Here is a 17,558-nt window from a genome sequence, read left to right as displayed (position 1 = left end):
TAGGAAAGCCCCGTAAACATAATTACTAACACTTGTCTCCATTTCATCCCACACTTTTTTCAAGTATGCTTTTTATGTTTTGTGATCATATTTATATCCACTTTACTTAACACTTAATATAGCGTATTATACTTCCCAAGTTGGTATATGCTTTTCACAACTACATAATAATCCATTGACTTGATGTAATGTGATCTATTTAAATATTTGCCAACGGGAGTATTTACACTGTTGATCCTCTTCTGCTATGACTGACTTTGTTTTATTTTCACAGGTGAAGTAAGACTACACATGTTGTCTCTCAACTGTTTTCCTTAAAGGCTCCGCATTATTTTTAAATCATCTAAGGCATTTGTTGTGGAAAACCCCCTGCAGATAATTTATTTTTTCCTTCCATTTTTTTTAAGGTCACTTATATTTCCTGCTTGAATGCCTGTATGTGATTATTTTCCTTTTCCGTGAAGTTCTTGGCAAGCCCTCCGGGTCACCAAACTCAATTATTTCCTCGGCTGGGGAAAATTTTTTTGTATGATGGTTTCAATACTGTCCTCCCCTCCAGTGGTCTTTATTTTCCCAAGTTCCAACTTTTATTTGGAGTTTAAAGTAAGATTCTGGAGGACCCTTAAGGCTGAGAAATCTAATACATTCTCTCATCATTAAAAAAAAAAATCACTTGCGAAAAAATAATTTGTGTCCCCTTCCGTTGTATTCATTCCGCCATCTCAAATTGGCTACCGTGTTACTGGGTTGACTTCCCCCGCACTTTGCTCTTTTTTTCCAGACTACAAAGCAGGTCTTCGTCTTGGGATAGCATTTCTGAACACCACACACGCTCTCCCAGCTCTGCCTGTTGTTCATTCAGCCGACTCCTTCCTTGCCTGTTACTTTTGTCCCCCCACAATAAGCAATCTAAAGTACATTTAATAACTTGGAGTGCTAAGTTTCTAATGGCGTCTGTCACTCGATTGCATTCATGAAGAATGCTTTCCAGCATCCCTCTGAGAACTGCAACCCTTAATATTGCAGAATGGTATCATAATCCCAGTGTTCTTCTCTGACCCCAACCGTTGACTCATTCACCTGCTTGTCTCCCCTGTAGTCCTTTGTCCCCTATTCCACACTATTATTTTTTGTTCTAGGGGATGTTCCCAGCAGCCCTGGGTGAGGTGTTCCTCAAATGTATTTCTGAGGACTGTCCAGATCACCTGCCAAAATAGACCTTAAATTCACCTTAAAATAGACCACCCTCAGTCTATTTTAAGGCATAAAGAGGCAGGGCAAATATGTCTTGCTCACCAGTCTGCTTTCATTGCAGAAAACATTATCTCAGAGCGTTGTCGATAAAAACCATTCAGCAAATCTCTTGCATCATTAATTATTCAAGAACGTCTCCTGTGAGTGAGGAAAGATCTTGAGTGAGGGAAGATCTATAAAAGCCTGATGTTTGCAGAAAGCGTGTAGACTCAGAGCCTCGTCATTGCAAGGGCTGGTTTCAAGATCCAATTAGTGCTCCAAGATTATGTGATGTCACCTCTAAGAATAGCTTTCAGGCAAATCGGCAGTTTTGAACCAGGATGTCGGTAGAGGAGGCACCGCTACTTTTGGAGCTGTTGGTGTGGATCAGCTTTTCAAATACTGTCAGCTTTGTAAACGAGACGTGAGTAGTCCTGCTTTGACAATGAAGAGACTGAACGACGGGAGAGGTTGCCCAGTTACAGGGATTTGCACCAGGACTCTACTCCAACCTGCTCTGAATCTGGTTTCATCATTTAGGTTCAAAACCCCAGACTTTGCACCTCCACGTAGAGCTTGGGCTGTGCTCTTGGGGGGAAACCCGAAAGCCTTCCTTGATTTGGAAAGCCTGCTCCACCGCTCTTGCACCCACCCCGCGCTGCCCCGCCCAGCTCTGTGTCCTTCCTGGTTGCTACAGGTCTCAGGACAGACACCGAATTTCGGCTCTAGCAGCATGCCAGGCGAGGCCTGTGCAGAGCGGAGGAAATGCGACACTCCCTGTCTTCCTTCACTACCGAGACTCACGTTCCTTCCCAAGGCTTGCTTCCCTACATGGATTGCTGCCCGTCTCACTTCCAACACCACCCCCTCTAAGAATCATGCTGTGCAAACTGAGAAGTCTTCTGCTCTGCCATGAACATTTTAAATTCACATGGTGTACATTACAATCTTTCCAGTAAGTGGTTGTTATGCCACAAACAGCAAGGACACTATTTTTTTTTTAACATTCCTTAGATTTTACACTCGAGTCCCATCTTTATAATTACGAAATAGACACAGGGAGAACATTTATTGTGAAAACGTTAAAAATTGTTTTCCTTTTGAACTTGTTGCTTGTACGCAGGTCTGGAAACAAAGCTTGTGATGACTTGGGTCAGGTATCAGCAGACGTGGGCAGGAAGGTAGCACCCGTGGTTGACCAGGAGACCAGCGCTGACCCCAGCTGCCTATGCAGGAGTAATGCAGTTGGGGAGGTGACGTCCGGGACCCTCCATCGCTCATGGTAGAGATGCTGTCCGCCTGCTATCAGCTTAGGGGTGACCTCAGCGAACTCTGTCTTTCTCCTCCCTGTTCCTCATCTTTCTTCATTTTTATCTTGACCTCTGGCCAGACCCTTAACTTTTTCCAAGTTGACGGACCAAATGGCAAAGTCTGGTTACGCCAGAGTCTCAAGTTCAGTTTAGAATGTATGGGAGGCTTTGCCACTCTAGTTTTGTTTTTGTTTTTCCTGATCAGCTAGAAGGAGCTATAGATAAAAAATGGTTTGCCAGGTATCATCCCCTTAATGTTAGGAAAATGAAATATTTACTAAGAGATTCCAAAGGACTTGGAATAAAGCAAATTTGAGCACAATGTCCATTAATCCTTTTCCCTAGGACAATGATGCTCTCAGCATACTTTAGAGTATATGGTAAATACGGTCACTGTCATGATTTACATTTATTTTCTTTTTAAAGTTTACACATTTGACACCATCTAGATGATGCTGGTTTCAGCATCACATGCGTTGGAAGCTGCACTGGCAAGAAAATGGACAAGGTCCTAGGAGTTATCTTTCCTATCACTCAACCCCAAGGTTCCTTCCAATGAACAAGTGGGTGCGAGCTACCAGAAATGTGTCTGGTGCCAGGAATTTCCACTTCTTGAGAGTTTTGTGTTTTGATGAGTCCTTGGGTTTGTGCAAAATGAATTTGTTTACACATTTTTGTCAATAAGCACTTATTGAAGTTCCTTGCCAAAGATGGTTGAGTGAAAACGTGTTTCTTACACTGTTCCTCCTTATAATGCACCATAAACAGGGACACAATAAGATCCAGAGGGGAAAAGAAATAACCTCTATGTTTAATAATAGAAGACGATTTCCACAGAACCAGTCACATTGAGTCATGTCTGTTCGTTGAACATGGGTTAAAAAAGAGATACCCCCTCCCTTTCTTGGAGGAGGACACGGCAAAGCGGAAGTAGTCGTCACAGTAATGGTGAACGTGTCTGGAGAGTTGCCCTCACACACACATTGATAATAGAAGGTTGTTCTCTTGATAGTATCATGAGTTTTCCATTACGTAGTGCTCATACAGTAATCTGCACTTGAACTATGGTATGTCTTGTCTGGCAGACACTGGTTAACTGCCATGTCCCTTTTTCCCCTCGGATACATTGAGAGCACACATCAGCCTGCCTTACAGTGAGGTCCTGACTTACAGGAGGTGAACATAATTCTTGGGGGCTCCTTTCAATTCTGCTGCGTAAGAATCTCATGATTTGCTTCCTTCTCTTTCCTTTCTCAGGATGAAGACATGCATGGTAGCCTGAGAACTTGGCAATGAAAAATTATGGTACCAAACAATGGACAGGAACTAGTGTCTGAACCACTCCTTTGAGAAGAGTCATCTGTGACCCAAGATAGCCTGTTTTGGACAGCAGGCAAGAAAAGTTGCTGTACTGTTTGGATCATTGTACAGTTTGGGGTTTATTTCATCAGTCAGGGTTACTTTATCTAATCCGATGCATGATTGTTCCTCTGCTGTGGAAAACTGAATTAAATATTTTCTTCACAGGTAAGCCCAGCCTTAGACGAGCATGGAATTTGTGCACGTGCTCTCCTTACCTCTCCTTTCCTAATCAATTCATCCTCAATCCATAGGGCAGGGCTGAGAATGACAGATGTTCACGACAGGGCAGGGAGAGAGCCTCGGTGGTCAGCCCAAGATGTCAGAGCCAGTCTGAGCAGTGGCCACATAGGAAGGCTGCCCGGTGTCGGATGTTGAGGTCCAAAGGAAGAGAGGGGGCGCTGGTGTTGGGGAGAGGAAGCAAGATCAGCTACGGGAGATTGCAAACATATAAGGGAGATGGACAAATAAGCATGTACATTAGTCACAGTGGGAGCCCAGGTTCTCATGGTTGGATACGGGGGTTAAAATCAGGAATGGAAAAAGCTTGAAGCCTGTGGTGTGAAACAGGATCAGAGGTATTTGAGTGAACTCACGGTTTTTGATACAGTCAGAGACATAAAGAAGTGAATACAGATATAAATGTATGCATGTCTTCCCTTGTTCTGTTTAGTAAGGGGGTCTGGGAACAAGGGCAGTTCAATGGTAATGAGCACACCAAGGACCCAGATTTTGGCTTCTAGGTACCACTCTTTACTAAGAGATACGAAGGCTCTTTAGAAAAAAAATGGCAGAGTCCAGAGCTGGATCAGGAAAAGTAAAAGGTGAATTAGGAATATCTCGTGTCAGGAAGTGTCCAAATGATATCATGTCAAAGGACACAGAAGCTGACTTGGAGGAGCTAGACTGGTCAAACTGGGGACAGTTTGAGTGGATTAGAAGCCATTAAATGAAATGACAAATTGATAATGGCACTAAAAAATGTTGTTCACCACAAAACAGTATCAAAAGAGAAACACATCATTACTTCTGGGATATTCCTGCCAAAGACACATAGCTTGAATGGAATCGTACAGAGAATCAGACAAACCCAATTTTGAGGGGTGTTCTGCAAAATAAGTAGTCTGTGAACTCCAAAATTATCAAGGTTATAAAGGTCAAGGGAAAATCTGAGGAGTCGCCCCAGATTGAAAGACACGATCACATGCCTTGTGTGATTCTGGAATGAATTTTTGACTCTTAAGGACGTGATTGGGATAATTGGCAAATTTGAATAAGGTCTGGCAATTAGACCATTGTAAAGGATCCAGGATAATTTCTTTATTTTGATGCAAGAGTTTCCCCATTTGTAGAAACCTTTAGTGCATTTTCAGGATTAATGATGCCTTAAAGTCACCACGTTTACTCAGAAATGGTTGCAGAAAATAAAAATATTTCTTTCTACTATATTTAGAACATTTGTATATTTGAGGGGTTTTTGTTAAGTACTGAGGAAATGAACTATCAGCTTCTTCTTGTGAGGCTTCTGATAAGGAGGTGGACCTGTTTTGCTCCCAACAGTTTCACAGCCTATATGAGGAGTGGGGATCTCACGCAGGTGGGATAGTTGAGGGAGGAACAGAAAAAAATCTTAGTCACAGAAGGTAATGGTGAGCCAGTATCTCCTTTCCTGCAGAGTGGAGGCTGATGCCTCCATTAAGGAATGGGGGGGGGGGGGCTGTGCCCTCCCAAAGCTGCATCTCTGCAATTGTGTTCCAGGCTGAGTTCATGCCACCAGAGGCCATCCAGACGGCCAGGTCAACGTAGTAAGTGCTACCGTGTTGTGGGTCAGCAGACGCAGGCACAGCTCCCCGGGGGACCATCAGGACTTTGCTCATCTCAGGTTGATGTGCTCCTGTGAGATCCCCAAGGAGCTGTGGAGGGTCAAAATTACCCCTTGTGTAGAAGCACTGGCTCTCCTTCTTCTGTTTCTTTCTGGATTTTGACCACTTCTCTGATGTTTCATCTCTGTTACCTTTTCTGCCTTGAGCCTTTGAGATTATATTGGCCTTCATGATGACCCAGAATTTCAATGTTTGATGTTATTCTAGAATTACTATCTAATGCAATACATGGGAGAAATATCTACCTGTTATACCTGTCATCTTCGGAAAGGTGAGTTTTATAACTAAACCCTAAGAGAATAATCTGGAAAAATAAAAATGGAGACATTAAGATGTTAAAGTAAAATGGCTGTTTATGCAATTGACACACAAATTCAATAATTGCCCCACATATGAGTGATGATATGTTAGAGAATAAGCTGACAGAAAGATAACTCGCATTACCAAATAAGCAAAAAATAAAGTGCCTCAAAATTAACTTAACAAGCCGTGTACAAACATATTTAAAGAAAACGTTGAAACATCTTTGACATATATTAAATAAGAATTAAATCAGTGGAAAAACATGTTGTTTTTTCTTGGCGAGGGAGACTCAGTATTGTAAAGATGTCAATCTCCCTAAATTAATTTGTAAATTGAAAGCAATCTCAATATAAATGCCAACAGGGTTTCTTTGAGTACAAGAGCAGCTGGTTCTCAGAGCAGTAAGGAGGCACCGGCCCCTCCAGATACGCAGATGTGTGATAAAGCTACATATATTCGAACCACTTCGTATTGGCAGAGCAATAATCACTGAGCCACCAACTGGACAAAGAGTCCATACATAGATTGACATGCTGAGGGGAACTTAGTGTATGACAAAGAGACTATCCCCAATCAGTGAGACACATTTAACAAGTAACAGTGAGAGTGATGTGGCCAGGGGAGGGGAAAAGAGGTGCTTATGGACATGATAGATGATATCTAGATAAGACAGATAGATATAGATGGACAGATGGATAGACAAGGATGGATAGACAGATGAACAGATTGGCAGGATGGATGGATAGATTGGCAGGACGGATGGACAGACAGATAGACAGGATGGATGAATGGATGGATAGATAGACAGGATGGATGGATGGATGGATGGATGGATGGATGGATGGATGGATGGAAGGATATTCCTAGCTTGACAGGATGGATGGATAGATAAGTAGATTGGCAAGACGGATGGATAGATAGACAGGATGGATGAACAGATAGATACTCCTATTTATCTAGCCTATGGCTTATTTTATTCCTTATATAAATTTAAATATGAAGGTAGAGATTCTAGAAGGGAACAGGAAACATAGTGCTGAACTAGAGACAGTGCTGAACTTTTGAAGCAAAATAGCAACCCCAGGTACTACCCAGATTTGATTTGGCCACACGTGAATTTATAATTTCTGCATTCAAATACATACTAGACATGAAATTTAAAAACAATTAAAAAAAAAAAAAGGTATCTCTTGGCCCAGGCCATCCTGCCTTTGAAGACGGGAATGCTTTTGTTTGTGCATGTATTTGGTATCACCAGAAGCCCTCGGCTTAGCCCACGGCATTAACGGTTGCTCCAGATGCATCAGATTGAGGATTAGTTCATTGTGTTTATTAGAACTCCATACTTCGAAACATGAAATTTTTCTCTACATCCAGGCAGGAATTAATTCACTTATCCTCAAGAAGCAAAAGAAATCCAAGTTCCCAGAATTCAGCTAAGCATGAACTTTGGGATATAGGAGGAAACATAAATCGACACTATGAGAACTCGCTCAAATTATAAGTGGTCCAAGCTATGGGGCTCTTTGATTTCCACACGTGTTTGGGTTTCTTGTAACAGCTTTATTGACACATAATTCACATACCATGCAATTCACCCATTTAAAAGGGCACAATTCAACGGTTTCTCTTCTATCCAGAGTTGTGTAACCATCACAATAAATTTTAGAATATTTTCATCAGCTCAGAAAGACAGCCTGTACGTTTTGCATGCAATTCCTCACCACCCTTCCGCTCCAGCCCTTGCCAACTACTAATGCATTTACTGTCTCTAAAGACTTGTGCCTACTCTAGATGTTTCATATACATGGAGTCCCGTGACATGCGGTCTTAAATGACCGGTTTTTTCTCATGGCATATTGTTGTCAAAGACCATCCACATTGTAGCCCGTGTCAGTGCCTCATTCCTTTTCATGGCGGACTGACAGTCCATTCTGTGGACGGACCACCTTGTCTTTATATTTCCACCCATGGATGGAAATGTGAGTCCTCTAACTTCCTTTTCAAGAACACTTTGTCTATCATGGTTCTTGGCAAGTGTATATGAAGTCGAGAGTCAACTTTCCATTTCTGAAATAAGGCATTGGGGTTTTGATGAATTTGCAGTGAATCTGTCGACCGCGTTGGTGAGTGTTATTAACCTTAACAAAGATGGAAGTGTTCGAAATCATGAGCACGCGATGTCTTTCCATTTTCCGCACCGTGTTCTAGTTTTTGGAGTGCAAGTTGTGCTTCTTTCGTGGGATTTATTCCTAAGCATTTTATTATTTTCAAGGCCATTACAAATGGAATTGTTTTCTTAATTTTATCTTTTGGATTATTCACTGCAAGTGTATAGAAATTCCATTGATTTTTTTATATTGAGCTGGTATCCTTAGAATTTTCTATCATATGTAGAAAAGACATCATGACATCTGCAAATAAAAATGGCCTTCTTCCTTTCCTATCTGCATGACTTCTTTAAAAATTCCTGAATTTATTAAAATAAACTGACTACCTGATGTTTGCTTTTACCTACCTGCATACCTTTGATTGTATTTTCTTCCCTGTCCTGCCTAGAATTTCCAGAACAATGCTGAAGAGAAGTGGTAAGAGCAGAAATCCTTGTCCTTGTCATGCTCCTGATCTCAGGGGAAAGCATTCAACCTTTACCATTAAGTAAGATGCTAACTCTTGATCTTTTGCAGACGTCCTGCAGATGTTTATCCTGGTTTTCCATATATGTAGGAAAACTAATATAATGAATTTAATGATGTGTTCAAATTTTGACCCATAGACGTCCATTCATTCTAAAAAATTGCCAAATGACGTGTGCTGTGTAAGTACTGTTAAACTTGTGTTGATAGTAAACTGTGAATCCCCAAATACCTTTGGTAGAATTTAATATTTACCAAAATTCAAATTCAATTTTAACGCTTCCTCCACAATAAAAAAAAAAGGACACTCAAAAAAGCCAGGCATACGATTGATCCACGATATTCAAATACAAATTTTAAGTATGATGCAGCAATACTTACGAAAGTATTGGCAATCTTAGAAATGATGGAAAATGTCGTAAGAGAAATGTATTTTTGAATTGTGCTGAGAAGCTTAAGGAACTTGTCATCTTCGGTTTACAAACAATAATGTTCTCTGACAATCGTACAGCCCTTTTCAGTTTACAAAGAACTTGTATAATCATTATGTCATTGTCAATCTCTCACTTTTGGGACTGGTAAAAATGTATACTCTTTGGAGGAAGGAGGAAGCTGTGTTCCCGAGACATCTATTAGCTTATGTCGATGCACACAGAGGGTTAGGGGTGACGCTTGTCCTAAGCGTTACGTTTCCTCACCCACGTTCCAGAGTTCCTATCTCTACTTGACACAAAGTCTGCAGAACTAGTTCTCAGTCTGACCACCACCTGTAGTTTCCAGCAGAGGGCAAAAACAGGAAAAGTTGATTCGGTTTAAAAAAAAAAAAAATTAAAGCTCTGGAAACGAAAAGAACATTCAACTGTCCCATGACATCGGGATGGAAAATAAAAGATGTATTTAAAATTATGATTATGGGCTGTTGGCACTAATTGATGTTAATTTATTTTCATTAGGTAGGTGCTTCACTGAGGTGACTTAAATGCTAATTCAAAACTTTTTCTAAATACATATTTTCGGGAAAAACGCTCCAGTTTCCAGGATGGGATTCTATTTTCTCAACAGTTTGAAATCAATATTCCGTTAATCAAAGCAATTTAAAAATATTTAAAGACAGAGCCATCATCTCTAGTCTGGGTTAGCTGGATTTCAGTATATTGCCCTGTGTGTTCAGTTCTAAGGTAAGCAGATTATACGAAAGAATTCTAAGGTATGAAAAAGAGAGAGAACAGTTTTTGAGAATTTTCCTTGTCCAGATGGGACTTCATGAGTTACAGTGAGCTACAAAGCGAAAACGATTCACCCAGTCAATAAAAAAGGGTTTGAAAATGAATTGTTATTCCTTTACGGCGGAGGGATTTTCAGACTTTGGCTGAGGAAGCATTTTTCAAAGGTACTTTGCATGTAGCATGCATAGGAGGACATGTGTTTATTAATGGAAAGGTAAATTATGGTCCTGCAAACACCTGGCGGTCCTTTAAATAGGAGTTGGCAACACCACGCGCCCCAATCCACCTGCCGGTGCCTCTGGAATTACAACAACAGAATATCTTCCAGCTACTTGGCCAGCTGCCCCGGGGGCAAATTCTTCTTTCAAGCACAATCCCAATGGCCACAGAAAGTAGGCAGCCCTCTGGGAAACGTGTACTGTTAATTCTAAGAAGCACCGGTGACAGCCAATGGGCTCACGTTTCCCCTGAAACTGTATGCACAGACTTACAACAACGTGTGGTTTTATTTAAAAAATACCATCAAGACAGGGGATTCATCGCACCTGGAAACCTTGCACATTGGCTTTGCACTTTGCCACCTGAGCTGGCCTGAGAGAAGAAATGGCAATGTAGGCAAATGTTCTAGGTTATTCTTCTGTAGATTCTGCCCGTGGTGTATTCCTTTGCCTATTTAAGGCATGCTAGGGTTAGGTTAAGGAAAGCTTATAGGATGTTTTGGGCAGAATTCTCCCACAAAATAGAACCAAGAGCGTGTGGGTCTGTGCGTCGTACATATAGGGACATCCAGTAGCAATCGCATCAATGGGAAGGAACCACACCAGAGGGCTTCTGATGGGTTGTTACAAACTTTCTGGGAGGAAATATGGCGACATAGAGCAAAGGCTGTAAACAAATGAACCTCCTTTGACGATCAGTTCCTTTCCTACAGATACACTGTAAGAGACACCTCAGTCCTGTCTTCACCTTCATGATATCGGCAGACCAGTCACTGCGGGGCTGAGCTTTGCCTCCTTGCAATGTGGAGACCGGAAGCCTCAAAAGTCACCCTGCTTTTGATATTTTATGGCTACAACTCTGAAGAAATTCACAAAACTTTAATGCGAAACTTTAATTGTAGTTTCTCCCAGGTTCTGTTTATTAACAGTGAAGAGACAGCAGAAGCGGAATGCCCCAAGTGGAGGATAGAACAAATAAAAAGGAGTTGAATTTCAACGCAGTTATTTCAAGATGGTGTTCCAGGACAGGTAATGACAGGGGCCAAAAGTGCAATATTTAAATGAACAAAACAAGGTAAAATGACCGGATAGATATAAATATAGCTATATATAGATACAGGTGGAGAGATACAGAAATAGCTAAAAGGATAGATACCTCATAGGAAATGGTGGTATCATTATGGGTAACCTATGTTTCCTTCTTTGCACACTTCTGTATGTACCAAATATATTAGTAAACGCCAAAAAGTAACTTTCCAGTGGAGAATCCCAATAAATACCATCTCCATCAAGCTCAACAGCAACTGTGCTGTCACGTTAACAGAACGTACCCTGGCTAAGAGGTGACAAAAAAGATCCTTTGCCTCTTTCTTCTAAAAATCTATAACCCCAGTCTAAACGTGAGAAAAGCATCCCACAAATCCCGATTGAGTGACAGTCTACAAAATGCCTGCGAAGTCCTCCTCTGAACCATCCAGCTCGTCAGAGACGAGGAGAGTCTGGGAAAACCATCAGAGCCAAGAGGGACCTAGGAAAACATGAGGACTGCATGTAATGTGGGACCCCCCGGGGGGATCCCGGAACAGAAACGGGATGTTAGGAAACATGAAATATAGAGTAAGGAAATAGGAGTGAAGGATGCCTTTGAGTTCATATGGCATACATGGCATTTGCATGTAGGGATGGCTTACATTTGTGTATAGAGATGGACTTCATGAAGGAGGGAATTTACCAAGATGAATCTGTTCTCTAAAGGTAAAGAGCGCCTTCCTCTCTCAATCTCTTCATCCGCATCTTCTCATTTCCCCATTCAGAAAGATGCACAAGGGTGGTCTCATTGGAGGTAAAGATTTTTCTTGGAGCCCAACACCCGCATCTGTGATGAGCATCCAGTCTAGACTGTCAAATCTTAGACCCCGTCCTCCATCCATAAGGATGGAAGAGTGGGGCGTGCTTCTCATAACCGCTAATGATCATTTTTAGAGCATGTCCTAGAGCAGGTGAGCTGGTACCTGGCAGGACAGGACTGAGACTCACACGCATCTCTCACCTATCAACTGATGGCTAAGTCCCAGCTCTTGATGACATCACAGTGGCGTGGATCAGTGTGTTTGTGACATCAGGGGTTTCCAGGAGATGGGCCATGATGCTCACCTACATTCATCGTCAATGTTGACTATGAACACTTACAGACAGTTTCTAAAGCAATTTGCTGAAAAGCTTTCCTCCAAAATGGTGTCGATTTCTACCCCAATCACCAAGAGGTAAGGGTGTTGTTTTTGCCTTAAACTACATTTTTAAAAACTGCCTGTTAGTATATTTTGACCATTTCTCTTTCAGTTGGAAGGTGTGAGAGCTGCCTTTTTTTCTTTTTCCTCTCCGACAGGGTTTTTCTGGTTTCCCTAATACCGTGGGGGCGGGGTGGAGCCAACATAGCAGCTGTGGGCTCCTGGCAGCAGGAATCAATGACAATGACAGAGCAAAGGTGTGTGAATGGGAAGTGAGAGGCCATCAGCTATCAGGGAACGGAGAGAATACTGGGTATATTTCAGGCAAATGGACCTCAGTCCTCTGTCTTCACCCTCATGATATCTGCAGACCAGTCACTGTGGGGTTGACGTTGTAGGGACTGGAAGCCTCAAAAGTCACTCTGGTTCTGATATCTGATGGCTACAGCTATGAAGAAATGCACAAAGATGCTAGAGATTAGCCCTGCCATGGGGGGGGGTTAAATCACTTCTAAGTCAAAGGCTGTGCAAGGGTATGGTCATGAGATTCGCATTAGCTACTCGTTATCTGTACCTTGAGATGATTATGTGAGACACGAGTGGGTCTGAAATTGTGTCAATAGAAGAAGAAAACCATGAAACGTGGTGGCATGAGTTAGGCAATCATGGGCTTTGCTCTTCAGCAAAAATGGGTCGTGAATCTTCTGTGTGTTAGGAGTCAAGGCGACATTGACAGAGTGGGAGGGACCATAAAAGATCAGAAAAGGAAGAGAAGGAATGAAGTGTGGAAAGGTGGGCAGGACATTTTGTGGTCTTTTCGAAGAATCAAATTTGCTGCCTACAGGCCGGAGAGGAGCATTTGCGTGGAGGCTGAAGGGCTCCAAGGTCAACCAGTAGGACGGGTCAGATCAGAAAGGACAACGGACACCATCCCGAAGAACTGAAAGGCTGTTTTGCAGGTAATGGAGAATTTAAGTGTAGAAGCCATGATGATTAGAGTGTTGTTACGGTTTCTCGTAGAAATGTGGAGGATAAGGAGGAGGCAAGTCTGAAGGGAAGCTGAATCTTAAAACTGCATCAATAGATCAAAAGTCAACAATGTGAGAAGTTTACCTTTGGCTTGAGCATGCGGGGCATGTTGGGCTCAAGGGAAATAGCACAGCTTTAAACTGATGTATTACTAAAAATAAATGAAGATAGGCAACTTAGCATTCATTTAAGGGCTTTAAAGACAGACCAGAACCAATGGAAACGAAATCATATAAATAATAGTGAATGGATTAGAGAAAAGTGCATTTTTATAAAATCACGCTAAATAGGACTTTCTATGGAACAAACAACATATAATGTCAGGTAGAGAACCATGAAAGGCATTTAAAAAACTTACAGATATTCAAAAGGAGTGAAAAGTTATAAACGATGCAAAGAAATACTCTTGAAAGATATATATTTATATACAGAATACAAAGAAAATCCTATTCTTCATTGTTCATATCCATATATAGAACTATAATACATATAACATGCAATATATTGCATATCGATAACTTGATATATATAATGTATATTATAATATATATAATTTGAAAATGAGGATGAACTGGAGTATTATTTTTGCAAAAACACCAATGATCAAAACTGGCTCAAGAAGAAGGAAAATTCATAGACCAATTGCTCCAAAAGACATTGAGAAAGTTGCCAAAGGGCAATGCCATAAATGCAATGAGCTGTTTTAAGTTCTGAGGAAGCACGGGATTCCTGTGTATTTATAATTTTCCAAGAACAGAGCAAGAAATTAGGGTAATGACAGAGCAATATGTCATTACCCTCTAAGGATCCTTTCAGGAATACAAGGCAGGTAACGTGGTGACATCCGAAGACAGAACTCACTGTATTAGTGGACAGAGCAGAAAGAGTAAGCAGTTTTCTTCATACATTAGATAACACTAATGACTTTGGTAAAATGAATAGTCACACCTAATAAAAATGGTTACGAAAATAGCAAGAGAAAGACATTTCCTAGCATGATAAAAAAAATAATTTCAAAACTATAGTCACAGTAAAGGTGAATGCTTGATATTTTCCCTTAACCTCAATCAAGGAGATGACAAGAATTCTCACTCCAGTTTCGTTTACAATTTTCCATCGGAAAGATAACGGGACACATGTGATAGGAGGCGGCAAAACAGTCGATATCTGAGGATAGTCTGATAGCTGACCACAAGGGTCAACTTAAATAATATCCAAAATTATATAAGGTCATTGTGAAGCCCACAGATAAAACAGTAAGCGTTTTTAAAAAATTGTTACTGTTGACTGTATTTAAATAGAAAGTCAGAGGTGGCCGGGTGGCTCAGTTGGTGAAGCGTCTGCCTTCCGCTCACGTCATGATCCCGGGGTCCTGGGATCAAGTCCTGCATTGGGCTCCTTGCTCAGTGGAGAGCCTGCTTCTCCCCCTGCCCCCTGCTCTTGCTCTCCATCTCAAACAAATACATTCTTTTAAAAAATTCAAAAATAAAACAGAAAGTCAATATGGTTTTTAGGTTCAAAGCATAACCAGTCAGGAAACATAATGTTACAGTGTTTTTGCAATACTAGCTACACACATCCACAAAGAGAGGAATAATAGTAATGAGAAAGTATCTGGACCTACACAAAGAAAGATGGATTTCTTAAACGCGGTGGAAGGACATTAAGACCAAATAGATGCGATTTAATAGAAAACACTGACAACATAGGGAGACACTGCTCATGCTGGTCTAGAAAGATTTAAATCATAAAGATAAATTCCACTACAATCCAGTTATGCAAATTCATTCAAAATATCAAAGTTTTTTTTTTTTTTTAAGATTTTATTTATTTATTTGACAGACAGAGAGATAGTGAGAGAGGGAACACAAGCAGGGGGAGTGGGAGAGGAAGAAGCAGGCTCCCAGGGGAGGAGCCTGATGTGGGGCTCGATCCCATAACGCTGGGATCATGCCCTGAGCCGAAGGCAGACGCTTAACGACTGCGCCACCCAGGTGCCCCCAAAATATCAAAGTTTTAACTTGAAAAAATATTTGAAAGTTCTTTTGGACAAAGTAAGCTCTGGATTTTTCAAGTAAGTTTTGAAACATAAAGGAGACAGTTTTTTTCAGATACAAAGATATTTTATAACGTTAAAAGAGTATGTCGAAAACTCCTTGAGACTTGAGGAAGAGGGCATACTTACTCCATATATACACATGCACAGACATAGAACACAATAATATGAACCCATTCTTTTTTTTTTTTAAGATTTTATTTATTTATTTGACAGAGCAAGAGCACGAGTGGTGGGGGTGGTGGGCAGCAGAGGGAGAGGGAGAAGCAGGCTCCCAACGGAGCAGAGAGCCCGATGCAGGACTCGATCCCAGGACCCTGGAATCATGACCTGAGCTGAAGGGAAGCTCAGAAGATCTTAAGTGAAGAAAACGGTGAAAAGCAGAGTCTTACAGTGTCGTCCAACTGTGATTAAAAACGCATATACACCCAAGAACGTGTGTACCCAGGGGTAACTGGAAGGTTATATGTGAAAATGTTAACAATGGTTCCAGTTCAGTAATGTCAAATAAGCTAAATTTTAATTGCTTACTATTTGTGGATCTGTATTATATTTTCTCTGCGAATCACGGTGACAACTTAAAAAAAAGAAGACTTAGAATAGGAGTGAAGAGAATTCTGCATCATCCAAACCAGAACAAGTCCAAGGCAGTAAAAAGCGAGAAGCAGTCTCTACTTTGTTTTAAAGATTTTATTTATTTGAGAGGGAGAGCTCACTCACGAGTGGGAGAGGGGCAGAGGCAGAGGGAGAAGCAGGCTCCCCGCTGAGCAGGGATTCCACGCAGGACTCGAGACCAAGACCCCAGGATTGGACGTGAGATGAAGGCAGACACTTAACCAAATGAGCCACCCAATGCTACAGGGGATGTAAAAAAAAGGGGGGGGGGGATAAAAAGGGAAAGTCTGACTCTTCATGGAGCCATAGTCTACTAGAATCTGTTGGAAAAGGTACGAGCTTCAATACAGGGGATTATTTGATCCCGCCAACACCTTGATTTTAGCCCAGGGAGACGCAGGGCAGACTCTTGACCTCCAGAAACATAATAAAATGCGTGTTGTTTCAATCCACGTCGTTTCATGATTGGATGCGGAAGCAATAGGAAACGGGTAGCGTTTCCTTATCAGATGAGCTCTTTCTGTCCCTGTTAGGAAAAAGTCCCGTTTCTGTAAAAGAGTAAAAGTCTAGCAAATCGGTCTTGAGAAGGAGTGGCCATTTCCACATCTCTAGATAAATGGCCTCGGTCTTGTCCTGACCAATGATGCCCCAGGGGGCAATTTCTTGGATTTAAGCCCGGCTTAGGATTCTCTGGGGCCAACGGGTGTAGAAATTGATTGTCCTTGATGGGGCCTCGAGTCACACCAGATCTCTTTATTAAACATGGAATATTTTAATACCAACACCGGTAGGTTAGAAGAGGCAACCTCAATCCACTTTAACACGTAACCAAACGTTCAGTATTTTTTTCTTAAATGGTAGCAAAACCTCTGAAACTTTTTCTACGTGCTCTTTCTACGTGGTCTAGAAGGGCACCATGACATATCCCAGAAACCTGTTAAAAAAAGTGAAGTCTCGGGGCGCCTGGGTGGCTCAGTCGTTAAGCATCTGCCTTCGGCTCAGGGCGTGATCCCGGCGTTCTGGGATCGAGCCCCACATCAGGCTCCTCCGCTATGAGCCTGCTTCTTCCTCTCCCGCTCCCCCTGCTTGTGTTTTCTCTCTCTCTGGCTGTCTCTCTATCAAATAAATAAATAAAATATTAAAAAAAAAAAAGTGAAGTCTCAGGTCGCATCCCGGACTTACTGAGTAGAAATCACAGCAGAAGGGACCTTGGCTATTAAGCAGGACGGGATTATTGTCTGAAAGATGCAGCTCCAACACATCGTCCGTGGTTTGGTGGGGTCACCCCAGGAAAGCGAAAACAAGTCCCACATCTACAATTCTCAAATCTTACACTTACCCATGTCCCCAGACGGATGGCATCCTAGGGTCTCCCTTTTTTCTTTCTCCTTAACAAAGAAAAAAATATAGACATATTTATACATCATAGATGATTCGCTTTTTCTGATTGTTCAAGAAAAGT

The 17,558-nt window shown here is 41.6% G+C and overlaps 1 protein-coding gene across 2 annotated transcripts in view; it reads right to left on the bottom strand.

Annotated features, from left to right (window-relative positions):
- PUDP (pseudouridine 5'-phosphatase) overlaps positions 1 to 17,558 on the bottom strand; it is a 617,886-nt gene that overhangs the window by 11,284 nt on the left and 589,044 nt on the right. For both annotated transcript variants that reach the window (XR_006782650.2, XR_006782651.2), the window contains one exon: positions 17,436 to 17,484. The gene's annotated coding sequence lies outside the window, so the exon portion shown is untranslated. The remainder of the gene's footprint in view (positions 1 to 17,435; positions 17,485 to 17,558) is intronic.

Source organism: Ursus americanus, chromosome X (genome assembly GCF_024610735.1).
Source record: "Ursus americanus isolate L20-20 chromosome X, mUrsAme1.1.p, whole genome shotgun sequence".
Classification (NCBI taxonomy): domain Eukaryota; kingdom Metazoa; phylum Chordata; class Mammalia; order Carnivora; family Ursidae; genus Ursus; species Ursus americanus.
The sequence above is the reverse complement of the archived record's forward strand: the minus strand, read 5'-3'. Positions and strand labels throughout refer to the sequence as shown.